Here is a 16,311-nt window from a genome sequence, read left to right on the forward strand (position 1 = left end):
TGGACACGGTGAGGGGGCTTGTCTGTGTCCAGAGGGCTGACAGGAGACTGGGGAGGGGGGCGGGTGGAGGCGGAGAGCTCTGGGCCCTCCAGGAGAGGGAGGGGCCACGGGCTCGCTGGGGTGTGGGGTCCCTCCCCGGGGACCCCCAGCTCTTCGGGCTCCTCTGAGAGGGCACGACCACCAGTGGGGTGGCAGGGAGGCCCCGTGACTTGGATGGTGACAGTGGGCCGAGCCAGCCCGCAGCCCTGCTGCACCCCTCTGGTCCCCTGTCCCGGGGCCCCTTCCTCTGTGCCGAGACCTCCCTGCTTGCAGCCCTGCCCGCCCCCAAGAACGGGTGTGCTCAGGGCTCTGAGCGGACACTACGGTGTTTATTGACAAGGAGGGAGGGGGGTCTGGCCAGCACCCCCCTGCCCCGGCGGGAGGCACCTGGGACGTGGGGAGGCCGGTGGGGGAGGGCGCATCATTTACCCGGGGTTTTGGAGACCGTTTTCTTGAAGATTCGAGACTCGGGCAGGGCCTCGTGCACCACTTGGCAGGTGAAACTGTTCCGCTCCTCCCAGTCCCCCCGGCTGACCTCCAGGCGGCTGAAGACGAAGAAGGCGCGCCTGGCGCCCGGGACCGCGTGGGGCCGCGTGGTGGCCTGCTGGCCTGTCTGAATGGGTCTGTCGTTTCGAAACCATTGCACCGAGATGTCCGCGGGGAAGAAGTTCTGGATCAAGCACGTGAGGGTGACCCTGTCCGCGGTCGCCCCCTCCTCCTCCGGGGGCAGGAACACGTAGACTTCCGGGGCCGCTCGCTTGCCTGCGGGCAGGTGTGGGGTCAGCCCAGGCTCCCGGGGTGGGGGGGGGAGGCCCGCCGCCTTCCCTGGGCCTGGGGCTCACCGGGGGTCTTGGCGATGGAGCGCACGATGCTCTTGGGCAGGTCTGGGTGGTTCACCGTGCAGTGGTAGGTCTCGCCCTCGATCCAGTCCTGTGTGTCCACCGGCAGGGTGGACGTGACGCTGACCGTCCCGTTGAACTGAGTCTCCTCCTTCCGTCCGTCTGGGTGCACGGGTTCCCCGCTCTCCCGGGACCAGGTCAGGCTCATGCCCTCCGTGCTGGCCAGGTCCACCACCAGGCAGGTGATCTTGGGCGACTTGTGGACGTACAGGTCCAGAGGGCTGGGTGGGCTCAGGTAGCTGCTCACGCCGCGGGGGTCGGACTCTGCGGTGCGAGGGAGGGGCCGCGTGAGGGCGTGCCGCGGCCCCCCCGCCTGAGCCCCCGGGTCTGGGTGTCGGCGGGCGGGGCGCCCGTACCTGTGCACTTGAGTGCGTGGTCCTCAAAGGTGAAGCCCTGGTAGCTGACCCGGCAGGTGTAGGTTTTCTGGGACACCCACTCGCCCTGGGTGATGTTGAGCTCGCTGTGGGTGGAGGTCACGTTGCCCTCCTGTGTGCCGGGCGCAGTGTAGGAGAACATGTTTGTGACCCTCTGCCCGTCCACCAGCCAGATGACCTCCATGTCCCCCGGGACGTAGCCGGAGATGAGACACAGGAGCTGGATGGTGGTGTGGGTGTCGCCCAGCGGGTTGCAGGAGGAGTGGAAGAGCTTCACGGTGGGCGGGCTGAAGTTCATGGCGCAGGCTGGGGGTGCAGAGGGCGGCGCGGCGTTGGTCTCCCCGCGCCCACGGAGCTCGCCTGCCGGCCCCGGGCCCCACGTGCGCCGGGCGGGACCGGGCAGGGTGGCGTGGGAGCCCACCCACCGCGCCCGCCGGCCCGTCCCTCCTCCCCCAGCGCCCGGCTCACCTCTGAAGGTCTTGTTGATGGCGGGGGACGCCGCGTGAGCCACGCTGCAGGTGAACGTGTGTTTGGCCCACTCGCCCCAGGCGGTCACCTGGCTGATGGCGTTGTGGAGGCCGGAGGTCTGCTCGAAGGTGGCGGGGACGGTGGCGACACTCTTGTTTAGGGACCCCGTGTCCCAGGTCACGGTCACCGGCATCGGGAGGTAGCCCGTGACCAGGCAGCCCAGACTCACCGAGGTGGCACCGGCCATGCCTTTGCAGCAGGGGGTCAGGGGGAACACGGACAGGCCCCGGCTGGAGGCTGTGAGACGGGGCTGGCGTCAGCTCCCGCCTTGGTACCCCGTCGCGGGCTGGGCCCACTGCTGACCCGGGGCCTCCCGCTCCCAGGCCCCTGGGGGAGGGGTCTGAGAAGGAGATGCGTGGGCCGAGATGGGGGGCTCTCACATCCCTCCTCCAGCCTTGGGGGACAGGAGCTCATTTGGGCTCTCATTCCCTGATTCTGCTGGAAACACCCTCTGAGGAGCCATTGTGCTCCTGTTGGGAGCAGTGGCTGCCCTCAGCCCTGAGGGGCAGGGATGTGGGGTTCTGGGGTGTACAGGTGTGTGACCCCTCCGCCCCTGGCCAGCCGGGCCTCTCTGGTCTCTACTGTCCCTGTGGAGCTTCCAGGGACCCTGACCAGGGGCCCCGTTCATAGGGGAGAAGACCCCAGAGCAGTCCTCCCCCAGTCGGTGACCTGGGTTTGCCTGGGCTCCCCTGGCCCTGGAGCCCAGACCCCAGCCCACACTGGCCCTGCCTCTCAGCTCCCCTCTGCCCTCCTGTCCAGGGAGACCAGTCCCATGGCCCTGTGTGACCACCTCTGAGGCCAGAGAGACAAACCAGCACCATGCCCAGCCTCACTAGCTTGGCCCAGGTCAGAAGAGCCGAGGTCCAGGGGCTCATCTTGGTCTAGCCTGGCCCAGGTCAGCCCAGGATACTCCATTTCAAGCCAGACAATGCATCGGGGCTCAACCAAATTCATTCAGCTCAGCTCAACTCAGCCAGCCAGCCAGGCTCGTTCTCCCTGCTTGGTTGCGATCATGATAATTCCATGACCCCAGCCACTGGGCCTACGACACCCTTCATGACTCAGGGAGCCTGATTCAGCCAGGCCAGACCCACTAACTGAACCCCATTGAGCCCACCTCAGCCCAGCCCAGCCCAGCCCAGCCCAGATTAGCACAGTTCAAGCCAACCCTGTCTAGCCTGGCTCCCCTCAGCCCAGCTCAGCCCAGCTCAGCCCAGCTCTGCTCAGCCCAGCCCAGTGCAGTCAAGTCCAGCCCAGCTCAACTCAGTCTAGCCCAGTTCAGCCCAGTATAGACCAGCTCAGCTCAGCCCAACCCAGTCCAGTCTGTCCTATCCCATCCCAGCTCAGCCCAGTCCAGCTCAGCCCAGCCCAGCTCAGCCCAGCTCTGCTCAGACCTGCCCAGTCCAGCCCAGCTCAACTCAGTCTAGCCCAGTTCAGCCCAGTATAGACCAGCTCAGCTCAGCCCAACCCAGCCCAGTCTGTCCTATCCCACCCCAGCTCAGCCCAGTCCAGCCCAGCCCAGCTCAGTCTAGCCCAGTTCAGCCCAGTATAGCCCAGCTCAGCCCAGCCCAGCTCAGTCTAGCTGACCCCAGCTCAGCCCAGTTCAGCTTAACCCAGTCCAGCTCAGCCCAGCCCAGCTCAGCCCAGTCCATCCCCACCGTGTTTAGCTCAGCCCAAGTCAGCACTACTCAGTCCCCCCCTGTCCAGCTCAACCCAGCTCAGCCCAGTAGAGTCCAGCCCTGCCCAGCGCAGCCCGGCCCAGCTGCGGCAGCTCCGCCCACGTCACACAGGCTCGGCTCCTTCAGGCCAGGTAGGCCCTTTGTTTCCCAGGCTCGTCTCGCTGGTCCCTGGTCAGGGGCCCAGGATTCTCTGACTTGGCTCCGCTCAACGACGGTGCGTGCCCCACACTTGAGCTTGGCCTGGTTCAGCTGGGTGAGCCAAGGGGAGCCGACCCAGGACCGTCCTCCCAGGCTGCCTCGGATCCGCTCCGCCAGAGCTACCTGCCCACGCTCTGGCCGTCCTGGTCAGCCCGGCCCGGGACGGTCCCCACCAAGGGGAACTTTTCACCTGACCCGGGTCTCCCTGGCTCCATCCACGTAGCTCAGCTCAGGTCACGTGGCTCAGGAGCGCCCGGCTCGGCCACGAGCGTCCAAGCCTGTCCTGCGCGAGGCCCGCGTGGCCCCCCTGCCCCGTCCAGCAAGCTCCCCCCGGCTTAACTCAACCCGGCTTCGCTCAGCCCGCTTGGCCCTGTAAGATCAGCCCAGCCTGGCCCGTCTCAGTCCACGCAGACCAGCGCAGCTCGGTGGAGCCCAGAGAGACCCGCTGGCCCGGCAGGGCCCGGGGTGGGCCAAGCCCTTCCACAGAACCCCTTCCCCTCGAGCGGCACGGGGCCCAGCCCGACGGCCCGGCCCTCCTTGTCAACGCGGCACAGGCTACCCTGTTCACACACCTGAGGATGTGGCTGGTGCCGCCTGCCGTCCGGTCCGGCACAGGGGCGGCTCGCGGGTGCCTCTCCCTGACCCTGGGCTGCGGTCACCGCCCTGCTTGGCCACAGACAGATCCGTGCTCAGGGCCCTGTCCGTGCCCTCTGCGTGGTCCTCCACCCTCTCCGCCTTGGGCGCTGGCCTAGCCCTGTCGTGTCTGAGGTTCTCGGCCCTTGTCCTCTGCGGGTCAGCGCTGGGCTTTCTCTTGCTCCCCTGTGTCCCTGTGCAGGGGACAGACACCTGGGAGACGAACAGTGACCAGGAGGCGCTGTCCCTGCTGGCTGGGCGGTGGTCCGTGCCGCCCACCCCTGCTGCAGCCGGGGTCAGCCTCGTGGCTGCGGTACCCGAGGGGCCTCCGTCAGGGGCCCGTGCTGGCTGACCGCAGCTCCCGGGACAGGCTCCTGGACGGCTGAGGTGAACCGTCAGTAACCATGGCTGATATTTTTGTGTCCAGATACTCGGCCCTGGGGGAGGGGAGCTCTGCCTCAGTGCCCCGGCTAAAAACAGGGTGGGAACCCCCGGGGGCCTCAGCAGCCCTGGAAATTCCCCTTTCTCTGTGTGTTCTTGGGAAGTGTGTCAGCAACGTTGGAGTCCAGGTGAGCCCCTGTGCCGTGGACGCAGTGGGCTCCTCTCCGTGGCCTCTCGTGTGCTCGCTCCCCCGACGCCACGGCTAACTCGCCGTGCCGCACACAGCGTGGTGGTCACCGGGATGCCCCAGGAAGGGAGGGGGCGCCGGGCGCCATCCCCGCTGTCCCCGAGGCAGCCCTGCGAGGAAAGGGTCGTGGCTGCTTTGGGCACGAGAAGCCGCAGCCTGCGTGGCCTCGTGCCCGAGGTGTGGATGCAGGGGTCCTTGTGGCACGTTCCCTTGTTCCTGTGTCCCACTGCCTGGAGGAGTGGGCTGGGGGTGAGTGTGCGGGGCCGTGAGCCCCCGGCCCGCCCTGGGCGTCCTGCCGGCAGGGGCCTCCCGCATCGTCCTCACGCTCCTTCCCGAGCCCGTGTCGTGCCGCCGCGTCTCTTACTGGGGCTGCGGGCGGGTGGTGTGTCCAGGGAGGGCCGGCGGGGACTGTGGGCGGGCTGGGCCCACCGTGCGGTTGGCCGGCGGCTCCGCCAGACGTGTGTCTTGTGTCTGTGTCTGGTGCAGCCGGGGTGGGCTGTGTCATGGATCTGTGGGTGTCGCCACGGCCGTGGGGACCACGGAGTGGCATCGGATTCTGGTCCTTTGGGGCGGCCGTGCACTGTCGAGACACCAGTGATGTGTGTGCGGGTGTGGTGGGGTGGGCTAGGCCTCACCCTCACACTGCGGGCGTGTCCTGCAGGCCTGTGTGTCCCCGGAACCCCCCGGAAGGGCCGAGCGCCCACGTCGGGGAGGCCACGATGGGGGGCCCTCCCAGCGCGCGCTCCCGCCGGCCCCGCTCCCAGCGTGCCCTCCTGCGAGGCCTCGTGCGGCCGTTTGGAGCGGGAGACGCCGGGAACCCACCCTCTGGGCCCAGCGTGCCGAGGGCCGGCACTGCCCGTGCGGGGAGGCTGTGTGGAGGTCGCCTCCGTCCGGTGTGGTGCCCTCGGGGGACACTCAGGCTCATTTAGAAGACGTGGAGATGCCGCGGCGTGGTTGGGCCGGACACGCCTGGACGGGAGGCCTGGGGGAGACGGGGCCTAGCCCGACCTCCCTGCCCCCCCAGGGCAGCCTGTCCCAGCCTGTCCTGCCCCACCCTTGGCGCTGGGTCAGGTGCTGCGTGGGAGGCAGAGGGCGAGCGCCCGGTTCTTGGAAGGGCCCACGGTTCTGAGAGAAACCACAGGGCGGGCAGAGCCCCACCCTGCAGCCTGCTGCCCCCGCGGGCCCAGGCCAGGTGTGGCCAGTCCGTGCAGCCTGCACACAGGGGAGCGTGCCGGGCCTGGCCTCCGTGGCAGCCCCGGCCCACCCTGGCGACCCCCTTCTCCTTCTTCCCCGGCTGGGGGCTGGGGCCGCCGTGCCCAGCCGGTCTCCGGGCTCTGTGCCGAAGACACGGGACGAACCGTGCGGCTGCTGCTGCTGGGCCCGGTCGGCAGCCCAGCCGCCCTTGGGGTCCTGCGGTCTTGGAGGACAATGATCTCATCTCCTCCTGGGTCCCACCGCGGCAGCTGAGCTCTGAGCTCACGTGTCCGTGCTGACCCCGAGCTGTCCCTCTCTGGGGCTGTGGCCCTGCCCTGCCTCCAGCATCACCCTGGCTCGTCCCCCTTGTGTCCGAGAGCAGGCCTGGCTGCCCCACCCAGCAGTCACTGTGCCCTCAGCCTCTGGGGCTCTGGCGTCACACCTTCCTGCCTGTAGAGGTGCCGAGCGTGGCCCCACGATGCTGCTCCTGTATTCACTGGCCTGGGGCCGCTCTGCACCTGGACGTGCTGCTTCTCAGCTGTGCCCGTGTGTGCATGGGAGCCCGTGTGTGCGTGGGAGCCCGTGTGTGCGTGGGAGCCTCTGTGTGTGTGTCAGCAGCCGGAACCTCTGTGCTTTGGCCTCCTGGCTGGTGTTCCCGTTGGGTCCTCCTTAGTTTCCTCTACAGGTGCCCAGTCGAGGGATCAGCCAAGGGTTTGAGGAGCGCTTGTGTGCAGATTTTGGGGTTCCCCCTCGGTGGCTCCCTCCCCCTAATTCCCAGCTATTAAGTGTGGTCCCGAGCCCTGTGCCCCGCTCTGTACCCGGGACAGCAGCGGTTTCTGCCCGTCTTCTGGCAGCACCTGCCGCAGGACCGCACTTGGTCTTCACGCGGGTCTTCCCAGGGAGCGAGCCGCTCCCGTGCGGGCTGCCGGTGTTCCTCCGCCGTCTCCTGATCTCCGCCGGCCGAGTGCTGCTTCTGCTTTCTACTTGCTGCCTTTGAAGTTTGCTGTGGTACCAGCTGCTGCGCCGCTGTGGGAAGGAGAACCACTTTCTCTCCTGTGGTTTCTCAGAAATGATCACTTTCCATGTAACTGGGGAGGCCCAACATCCTTCCCACATTTTTTTTTAATTTTTAATTTTTAAAATTTCTTTTCAGTGTTTCAGCATTCATTGTTTATGCACCACACCCAGGGCTCCACGCCATACGTGCCCTCCTCGATACCCACCACCAGGCGCACCCAACCCCCCACCCCACTCCCTCCAAAACCCTCAGCTTGTTTCTCAGAGTCCACAGTCTCTCATGGTTCACCTCCCCTTCCAATTTCCCTCAACTCCCTTCTCCTCTCCATCTCCCCTTGTCCTCCGTGTTATTCCTTATGCTCCACAAGTAAGTGAAACCATATGATAATTGACTCTCTCTGCTTGACGTATTTCACTCAGCATCATCTCTTCCAGTCCCGTCCATGTTGCTACAAAAGTTGGGTGTTCGTCCTTTCTGATGGAGGCATCATACTCCATAGTGTATATGGACCACATCTTCCTTATCCATTCATCCGTTGAAGGGCATCTCGGTTCTTTCCACAGTTTGGCGACCGTGGCCATGGCTGCTATAATCTTTGGGGTACAGATGGCCCTTCTTTTCACTGCATCTGTATCTTTGGGGTCAATACCCAGTAGTGCAATTGCAGGGTCATAGGGAAGATCTATTTTTAACTTCCTGAGGAATCTCCACACTGTTCTCCAGAGTGGCTGCACCTTCCCACATGTTTAACGGTGACTGGGATCCGTTGTGAAACATCTGTTCCGCTCCCGTGTCCGTTCTCTCTCAAACCGTGTGATCGTTTCCAGGGGATCCGCAGGAGCGCTCTTCGAGTTCTGCATACTCTGTCAGCTGCAAATGCTTTCAGGAAATTCTGTGCCAAAGTCTGAATGGACCCAAAGATGACTTCTTATGTCTTCAGTGGAAATAAAGGCATTGTCTCGTGTGGGTGGGCTGATTCAGCGGGGGCTCGGAGCTTTGCACGGTCTTGGAGCGCTCCTACGGTCCGTGAGCTGCAGGCAATGGATGGCGGTGCGGCTTCTCTTCTCTGGAAGGACGGTCCGCTCCTGCCTCCCGCGGAATAAACCTGCCACGTTCGAAAACGCAACTATGTATACATGCTTCTTAGCATTCTTGATCCAACCATAGAAATGAGATACTTTGATTCTACTGAATCGATGAGTTTAATAAAGATTTGAAAGACATTTTTTATGTGTCTATATGGGAGTGAGGATCACACCGTGTTTTGGAAACTGTCCTGTAACGTGGCACGTCTGTCTTCTCCCAGACGGCCCCAGTTCTCCTGGGCCCACGAGGCTCTGTGGCCAGGGGGGCAGGAGACCAGGTGCAGAGGCGCGGGCCTGGGGCAGCCACACGGCTTCCTCGGGGGGCTCTGCCATGGGGTGCACCCCTAGGAAAGCGTCCTTGACCCCACACATTGGGTTCTTCTGCTAGGGGACCTTAGGGGCCCGGATGATCTCCACTCACGGCACTTGTCACGATGGTCCTTACTTGTCGGGGGAAGGATTTCCTAATATCTGCTTTTGCCCAGGTCTGTCAGTCCCAGAAGCACGCCTGCTCCACCGGGTCCAGGGTGCTCGCTGCTGGTGCTGACGGCACGGTGGGCCTCTGCTAAGTCCTTATTCCGAAGATAAAGGGATGGCATCTTCAGAGCCTTCCCAGGGCTTCTGTCCTCTCCCAATGACCCTGAGCTGCAGGGACCGCCTCCTGTGACTGTCCCCAAAGACAGGGATCGGATCAGGAGGTTGTTCTACTGTCCCCCCAAGACACAGTGTGGACAGTGCATGAGCGCTGGGGTCAGAAGACATGGTGCACACCCCGGCACCCTCCCCGCAGGCAGGGGCTGAGGCCCTCGAGGCTGCAGTTTCTTCCAGGTAAGACAGTGACCGTGGCCCCACCTCTCGCATTGTGAGCACGGAGCGAGGGGAGGTCCGAGTGACCGTCAGGCTCCCACGCTCACCCAGCCGGGCTATTCAACCAGACAGCATCCTACCTGTGCAGGGAAATCAGTGCACTTCAGGGAGAGGACGTGGTCCTCCATAATGTGGGTGGGCCTCATCCAAGCAGTCGAGGGACTGAAGAACAAAGCCCGAGGTTTCCCGGGGAGGAAGGAGCTCTGCCCCGAGACGGCAGTGTTAGCTCCTGCCTGAGATTCCAGGCTGCTGGGCGGCCCAGCAGGTTCCCGATGTGCTGGTTGACGCCCACAGGCAATGAGCCAGTTCCTGGGACGGAGTCCCTCTATGTCTATGTGTCTGCCTCTAGCTTAGTTCAGCTGTACTTGTAGGGTTGTGTCTCTATGTCTTACCTCTCATCTCCTTCCTCACGGTTCTGATACTCTGGGTCTCTATCTCCTACCTCTCATCCACCTCCTCTTGGTTCCATGTTGTAGGACAATATTGGAGGGTCGCAGGTGGGAGCCTCAGTGCCCGGTGGGAGGTCGTTTTCACAAGGTCGGCATTCTAGGGGAGGAGTCAAGATGGCGGCCAAGTAGCCGGCTGAGACGACATCAGGGAGCAGGGGATCAGCTAGACAGCTTATCTAACCACTGCGAACACCTACAAATCCAACGGGACACCGAAGAGAAGAAGAGCAGCAATTCTGGAAACAGAAAATCGACCACTTTCTGAAAGGTAGGACGGTGGAGACGGGAATCCGAAGCGACGGGAAGACAGACCGCGGTGGGAGGGGCCGGCTCCCGGCAAGCGGCGGAGCAACGGAGCACAAAGTCCGCTCCATGGAGGGACATCACTCCAGAGGCTAAACCGGGGTGAAGCCCACGCGGGGTCAGCGTGGCCCCAGGTCCCGCAGGGTCACAGAAGGATCAGGGGTGTCTGAGTATCGCAGAGCTCGCAGGTGTTAGAGCGGGGAAGCCGGCGACAGAGACGGAGCCGAGGAGTGAGCTCTCAGCCCGGGGTTACCTTGAACTGGTCACAGGCTGGGTGAGGTCAGAGCGCGGCTGGAGGCCAGGGACATGGGAGTGATTGAGCGCTTTTCTCCGAGGGCGCACTGAGGAGCAGGGCCCCGAGCTCTCGGCTCCTCCAGGCCGGAGATTGGAGACTGGGCGGCCGCCATCCTCACTCCCGTCCTCCGGAGCTCTGTGGAAAGCGCTCAGGGAACAAAAGCTCCCGAAAGCGACCCCGACAGATGACGGCTGACTTAGCCCGGCCCCTGGCAAGGGCGGTGCAATTCCGCCTCGAGCAAGACACTTGAGAATCACTACAACAGGCCCCTCCCCCAGAAGATCCACAAGAAATCCAGCCAAGACCAAGTTCACTTACCGAGGAGAACAGCGGATTTCCAGAGGAGGAGAAAGCAAATCTTATCTGGACAAAATGACAAGGCGGAAAAACTCACCACAAAAAAAAGAACAAGAGGCAGTACCGAAGGCTGGGGACCTAATCAATACGGACATTGGTAATATGTCAGATCTAGAGTTCAGAATGACGATTCTCAGGTTCTAGCCGGGCTCGAAAAAGGCATGGAAGATGTTAGAGAAACCCTCTCCGGAGAGATAAAAGCCCTTTCTGGAGAAAGAAAAGAACTAAAATCTAACCAAGTTGAAATCAAAAAAGCTATTAATGAGGTGCAATCAAAAATGGAGGCTCTTACTGCTCGGATCAATGAAGCAGAAGAGAGAATTAGTGACATAGAAGACCAAATGACAGAGAATGAAGGAGCTGAGCAAAAGAGAGACAAACAAATACTGGACCACGAGGAGAGAATTCGAGAGATAAGCGACACCATAAGACGACACAACATGAGAATAATTGGGATTCCAGAAGAAGAAGAAAGAGAGGAGGGAGCAGAAGGTATATTGGAGAGAATTTCCCTAATATGGCAAAGGGAACAAGCATCAAAATCCAGGAGGTGCACAGAACCCCCCTCAAAATCATCAAGAATAGGTCCACACCCCGTCACCTAATAGTAAAGTTTACAAGTCTTAGCGACAAAGAGAGAATCCTGAAAGCAGCCCGGGACAAGAAGTCTGTAACATACAATGGCAAAAATATTAGATTGGCAGCGGACTTATCCACAGAGACCTGGCAGGCCAGAAAGAACTGGCATGATATATTCAGAGCACTAAACAAGAAAAACATGCAGCCAAGAATACTACATCCGGCTAGGCTATCAGTGAAAATAGAAGGAGAGATAAAGAGCTTCCAGGACAAACAAAACCTGAAAGAACTTGTAAACACCAAACCAGCTCTACAGGAGATATTGAAAGGGGTCCTCTAAGCAAAGAGAGACCCTAAAAGTAGTCGATCAGAAAGGAACAGAGACAATACACAGTAACAGTCACCTTACAGGCAATACAGTGGCACTAAACTCGTATCTCTCAAAAGTTACCCTGAATGTTAATGGGCTAAATGCCCCAATCAAAAGACACAGGGTATCAGAATGGATAAAAAACCACAGAGTCGGCATTCTCGCCCTGAGGGTGAGGGCATAGTTGTGCCAAGGGCCTGGTGCTCATCCAGGAGGGCATGGGGTCCCCAGTTGTGGGAGATGCTGGCATTCCCACGTGAGGCAGGTGGGATGGGGGCCGCTCTGTGGTCCAGGAGATGGGAGTGGAGGTAGCCCCATGACCGAGAGGAAGAGGGGGCTGGGCAGTCTGTGTGGCCCCTCTGCCGATTGGCTTCTAGGTAGAAGAGTAGGGTGAGGGGGATAGAGGGTGTGGTACTGAGGGTACTGAGGCACTGAGGGCAGTAGCCTGGAGCCCTCAGGGCCCCTGAGGGTTGGAATGTTCTGGACACCTGCTTTCTGTCCCATGGCCAACCTAAATCATGTCCCTCAAATTCAAGTCTTGAAGCCTTGACCCCAGGACCTTGGAATGTGACGGTATTTGGAGATGGGGTCTCTGGAGAGGTGAGAGTGTAGAAGGAGGTCATTCATCCAACCCAGTGTGGCTGGTCCTCAGTACAGCCTCTTGTTCTTGTAAGAGCAGATGCTGAGGACACAGACATGCACAGAGGGCTGGCCTCGTGAGGACAGGGCAGAGGCCCCGGGCGAGGTCTGCGTCTCTCCTGCTGGCTTCCAGGATTGTGAAAAGAGAAACGCCTGTGGTTGAAGCCACCAGACTGTGGCCCTTTTGTCTGGCCTCCCGCGCTGGCTAATACACACCCAACGCATGCCTCTTGCTTCTGTCCACGGCCAGGGCCGGCAGCCCCTCCTGCACCCAGCCCCAGCTGGCCCCTGGCCCTGCGCCGTTCCTGGACGCCTTCCTCACCCACCGGGAGCACCTGGGGCTGTGGGGGTCCTGGCCCCCCATGGCAGGCGGGAGCCAAAGCGCGGTGTGGCCAGGCCGGGATTTCACCAGGAGCATGAACACAGGAAGACTTTCCCCAGCAAGTTATGGAAGTTTTCAGGATATTTTATTGTCGTTAAAGAAAAAGAGAAGAAACAGTCAAGGACATTTTCACGCTCTGGCAATTTCACAAGAAGAAATCAAGCTACCCAAGCTACAGCAGCGGGTTTCCTCTGAGTGACGGGTGTGCATCCTCTCCCGGGGGCATGGGGGCTCGCCTGTCCTCCCCTGCATGGTCGTCTCTCCCGTGTCGGGGCTCCGATCGGGCACTCGTTCAAAGGCCGGGCGGAGAACCAGTCCTAGGCGTCCGCCTGGGTCCGGCCCCAAGGCCGCGGGCACTCTCTCTGGTCGTCTTGTCTCTGCCCCCATCTGCCCGGAGCAAGCAGGCATTTCTGCCCAGCGTGAGTCGGGTCCTGGTCAGAGGAGGGTGCAGGCTGGGCCTGCTGTCCTGGCCTCTCCGCACCCGCCCACCTCTGTCCACGGAGGCTGCGTCCCACCCGTCTGGGGACCGGGTCACCAGGCCCCTCTGCAGGAGGCCAGTCTGGCTGCCGTCACTCCTTCCCCCTGTCCCCGGGGGGCTCCTGCAGTGGCCACAGGCCTGGGCCCTCCTCTGTACATCTCCTCCAGGGGAGAAGGTCTGACTGACCATTCGTGGCACCCGGAAGCCTCTCTGAGGGGTGGTGGTGGCCCATGGGTTCCTCAGGGCCCGAGACAACACGCCTGCTCTGGGGATGTCCTGCCTTCTGGAGCCCGGCCGGGACGGGGTTTGCTTGGAGGCCGGTCCCTGCCCAGATGGACGCCGGGACTGCCAGCCCTCTGCCGCCTCCAGGACGACCGTGCACGGGACCCCGGGGCCGTGCTGGTGAGGGCCATCCTGCCGCGATGGGTCAGTGTCCACACGGCCCCAGCAGTAACTTGGTGGCTGCCGAGGAGGGGTGAGCAGCGTCCATCAGCTCAGGGTGGGGGCGCAGCCTGCTGTCCGGTGGAGTCTCCAAACGGGGCGCCGGGGGCAGGATGCAGCCCACGGTGCCCAGCAACCCCGAGGGTGGAGGTCAGGCCCAGGGCGGCTGTGAGGTCGGAGGGTGGCGCGCTGGGAGGTCAGGAGGGCAGGCCTGGCAGCGGGCCGAGCGGCATGAACCGACGCAGCCGGTTCCCGTGGGGGGTCGAGGGCAGCCCTGGACACCCGCCGCGAGGGCCGGCCCTAGGCCCCCTGGCCGATCATGTTCCTGTAGTCGGGGACGATCGTGTGCTTCAGCTGCACCACCGAGGAGAAGATCCACTTCACCTGCAGCGGGCGGGCGAGGGGGTGAGCGTGGCCGGGACCCCCGGGGACCGCCCCCCGCCTCCCGCCGGAGCTGGACCCCACACCCGGGACCACTAGAGGGCTGGGGGTCCTGGTGGGGATGGCATGCGGACAGTGAGGGGACGGCGAGGGGACAGGGAAGGGACAGTGTGGGGACAGCGAGGGGACAGTGAAGGGACAGTGTGGGGACAGCGCGGGGGCAGCGAGGGGGCAGAAGGGGACAGCGAGGGGACCACGATGGGGCAGTTAGGGGACAGTATGGGGACCGTGTGGGGACCGTGTGGGGACAGCGAGGGGGCGGTGAGGGGGCAGTGAGGCCACAGCGTGGGCACAGCGTGGGGACAGCCATTGGACAGTGTGGGGACGGTGAAGGGACAGGGTGGGGTCAGTGAGGGGCAGTGAGGGGATAGCACGGGGACACTGAGGGGACAGCAAGGGGACAGCATGGCGACAGCAAGGGGATAGCGAGGGGACCGTGTGGCAATAGCGAGGGGACAGTGTGGGGACAGTGAGGGGGCAGCGAGGGGGCAGAAGGGGACAGCAAGGGGACCACGATGGGGCAGTTAGGGGACAGTGTGGGGACCGTGTGGGGACAGCGAGGGGGTGGTGAGGGGGCAGTGAAGGCACAGCGTGGGGACAGCCACTGGACAGTGTGGGGACGGTGAGGGCACAGGGTGGGGACAGTGAGGGGCAGTGAGGGGATAGCACGGGGACACCGAGGGGACAGCAAGGGGACAGCATGGCGACAGCAAGGGGATAGCGAGGGGACCGTGTGGCAATAGCGAGGGGACAGTGTGGGGACAGTGAGGGAACAGTGTGGGGACAGTGAGGGGGCAGCGAGGGGGCAGAAGGGGACAGCAAGGGGACCACGATGGGGCAGTTAGGGGGCAGTGTGGGGACCGTGTGGGGACAGTGAGGGGGCAGTGAGGGGCAGTGAGGGCACAGCGTGGGCACAGCATGGGGACAGCCACTGGACAGTGTGGGGACGGTGAAGGGACAGGGTGGGGACAGTGAAGGGATAACGAAGGGAGAGTGTGGGGACAGCAAGGGGACATTGTGGGGATGGTGAGGGGACAGCGAGGGGGCAGTGTGGGGACAGTGAGGAGGCAGCGAGGGGACAGTGTGGGGACAGTGGCCCATCATGTGGGGCCAGTGAGGGTCATAATGGGGTCAGTGTGGGGATAATGTGGGGACAATGAGGGGTCATTTTGTGGACAGTGCGGGGACAGTGATGGGACAGTGTGGGCACAATGTGTGGGTAAAATGGGGACAGTGAGGGGGCCGAGGGGCCAGTGTGGGGATAGTGTTGGGACAGCGAGGGGGCAGTGAGGGGACAGTGAGGTGACAGTGTGGGGACAGTGGCCCACTGTGTGGGGACAGTAAGAGGTCATCATGGGGTCAGTGTGGGGACAGTGTGGGTACAATGAAGTTTCGTTGTATGGACAGTGTGGGGACAGTGTGGCGATACTGTGTGGACAGCATCCAGACAGAGAGGGGGCAGCAGGAGAGCAGTGAGGGAACAGTGTGGGGACAGTGCGGGATCATCATGGGGACAGTGTGGGGACAGTGCAGAGACAGTGTCGGTTAGTTTGGGGACAGTGTGGGTTAGCGTGGGGCAGTGTGGGGACAGTATGGTGACAGCTGGGGACTGTGGGAACAGTGGGCCATAATATGGGGACAGTGTGGGGTCAGTGGGGGTCAGCATAGGGACAGTGTGGGGACAATGGGGGATCATCATGGGGCCAATGTGAGACCACAATGGGACAGTGTGGGGATAATGTGTGGACAGCATGGGGACAGCTGGGGACTTGGGACAGTGATAGGGCAGCATGAGGTAATCATGGGGACAGTGTGGGGACAGTGAGGGGATATCGGGCCATCATGTGGGGACAGTATGAGGACAGTGTGGGGACAGTGTGGGGACAGCATGAGGACAGTGGGCCATACTATGGGGACAGTGTGGGGGGCAGTGTAGGTCAGCATGGGTTAATGTTGGGACAGTGTGGGGACAGTATGGGGTATCATGGGGACAGTGTGGGGACAGCATGGGGATGGTGTGGGAACAGTGTGGACATTGAGGAAGTAATGAAGGGCCAGCACGTGGACACAGAAAGGACAGTGTGAGGACAATGTCAGGTCAGTTTGGGGTCGATGTGGGGACAGCATGGGGAGAAGATGAGGTCAATGTGGGGACAATTTTGGGTCAGTGTGGGGATAGCGTGGGGATAGTGTGGGGACAGTGTGTGGTCAACGTGGGGAGAGTTTTGGTTCGGTGTGGGGTCAATGTGGGGTCAATATGGGGATAGCGCGGGGACAGCATGTGGACAGCATATGGACAGCATGTGGACAGCGTGTGGACAGATGGGGACAGCCCGTGGATAGTGTGGGGACAGCAGGCTGCAGTGAGGGGACGTGTGGGGACGCCCACCTTAAAGAGGGTCACAGTGGCGCTGTAGCACACGCTGAGCAGGAAG

General features: G+C 62.4%; 2 gene segments (V, D, J or C); both read right to left on the reverse strand.

Annotated features, from left to right (window-relative positions):
• LOC308346153 (Ig alpha-1 chain C region-like) overlaps window positions 1-16,311 on the reverse strand; it is a 121,406-nt gene that overhangs the window by 11,666 nt on the left and 93,429 nt on the right.
• On the reverse strand, window positions 349-2,071 carry LOC308346152 (immunoglobulin heavy constant epsilon-like). The segment is given in 4 exons: window positions 1,781-2,071; window positions 1,295-1,618; window positions 882-1,202; window positions 349-801 (listed from the first exon to the last, which is right to left on the reverse strand).

The sequence above is a fragment of the Martes martes genome (genome assembly GCF_963455335.1).
Source record: "Martes martes genome assembly, chromosome: 7".
Taxonomy (NCBI): domain Eukaryota; kingdom Metazoa; phylum Chordata; class Mammalia; order Carnivora; family Mustelidae; genus Martes; species Martes martes.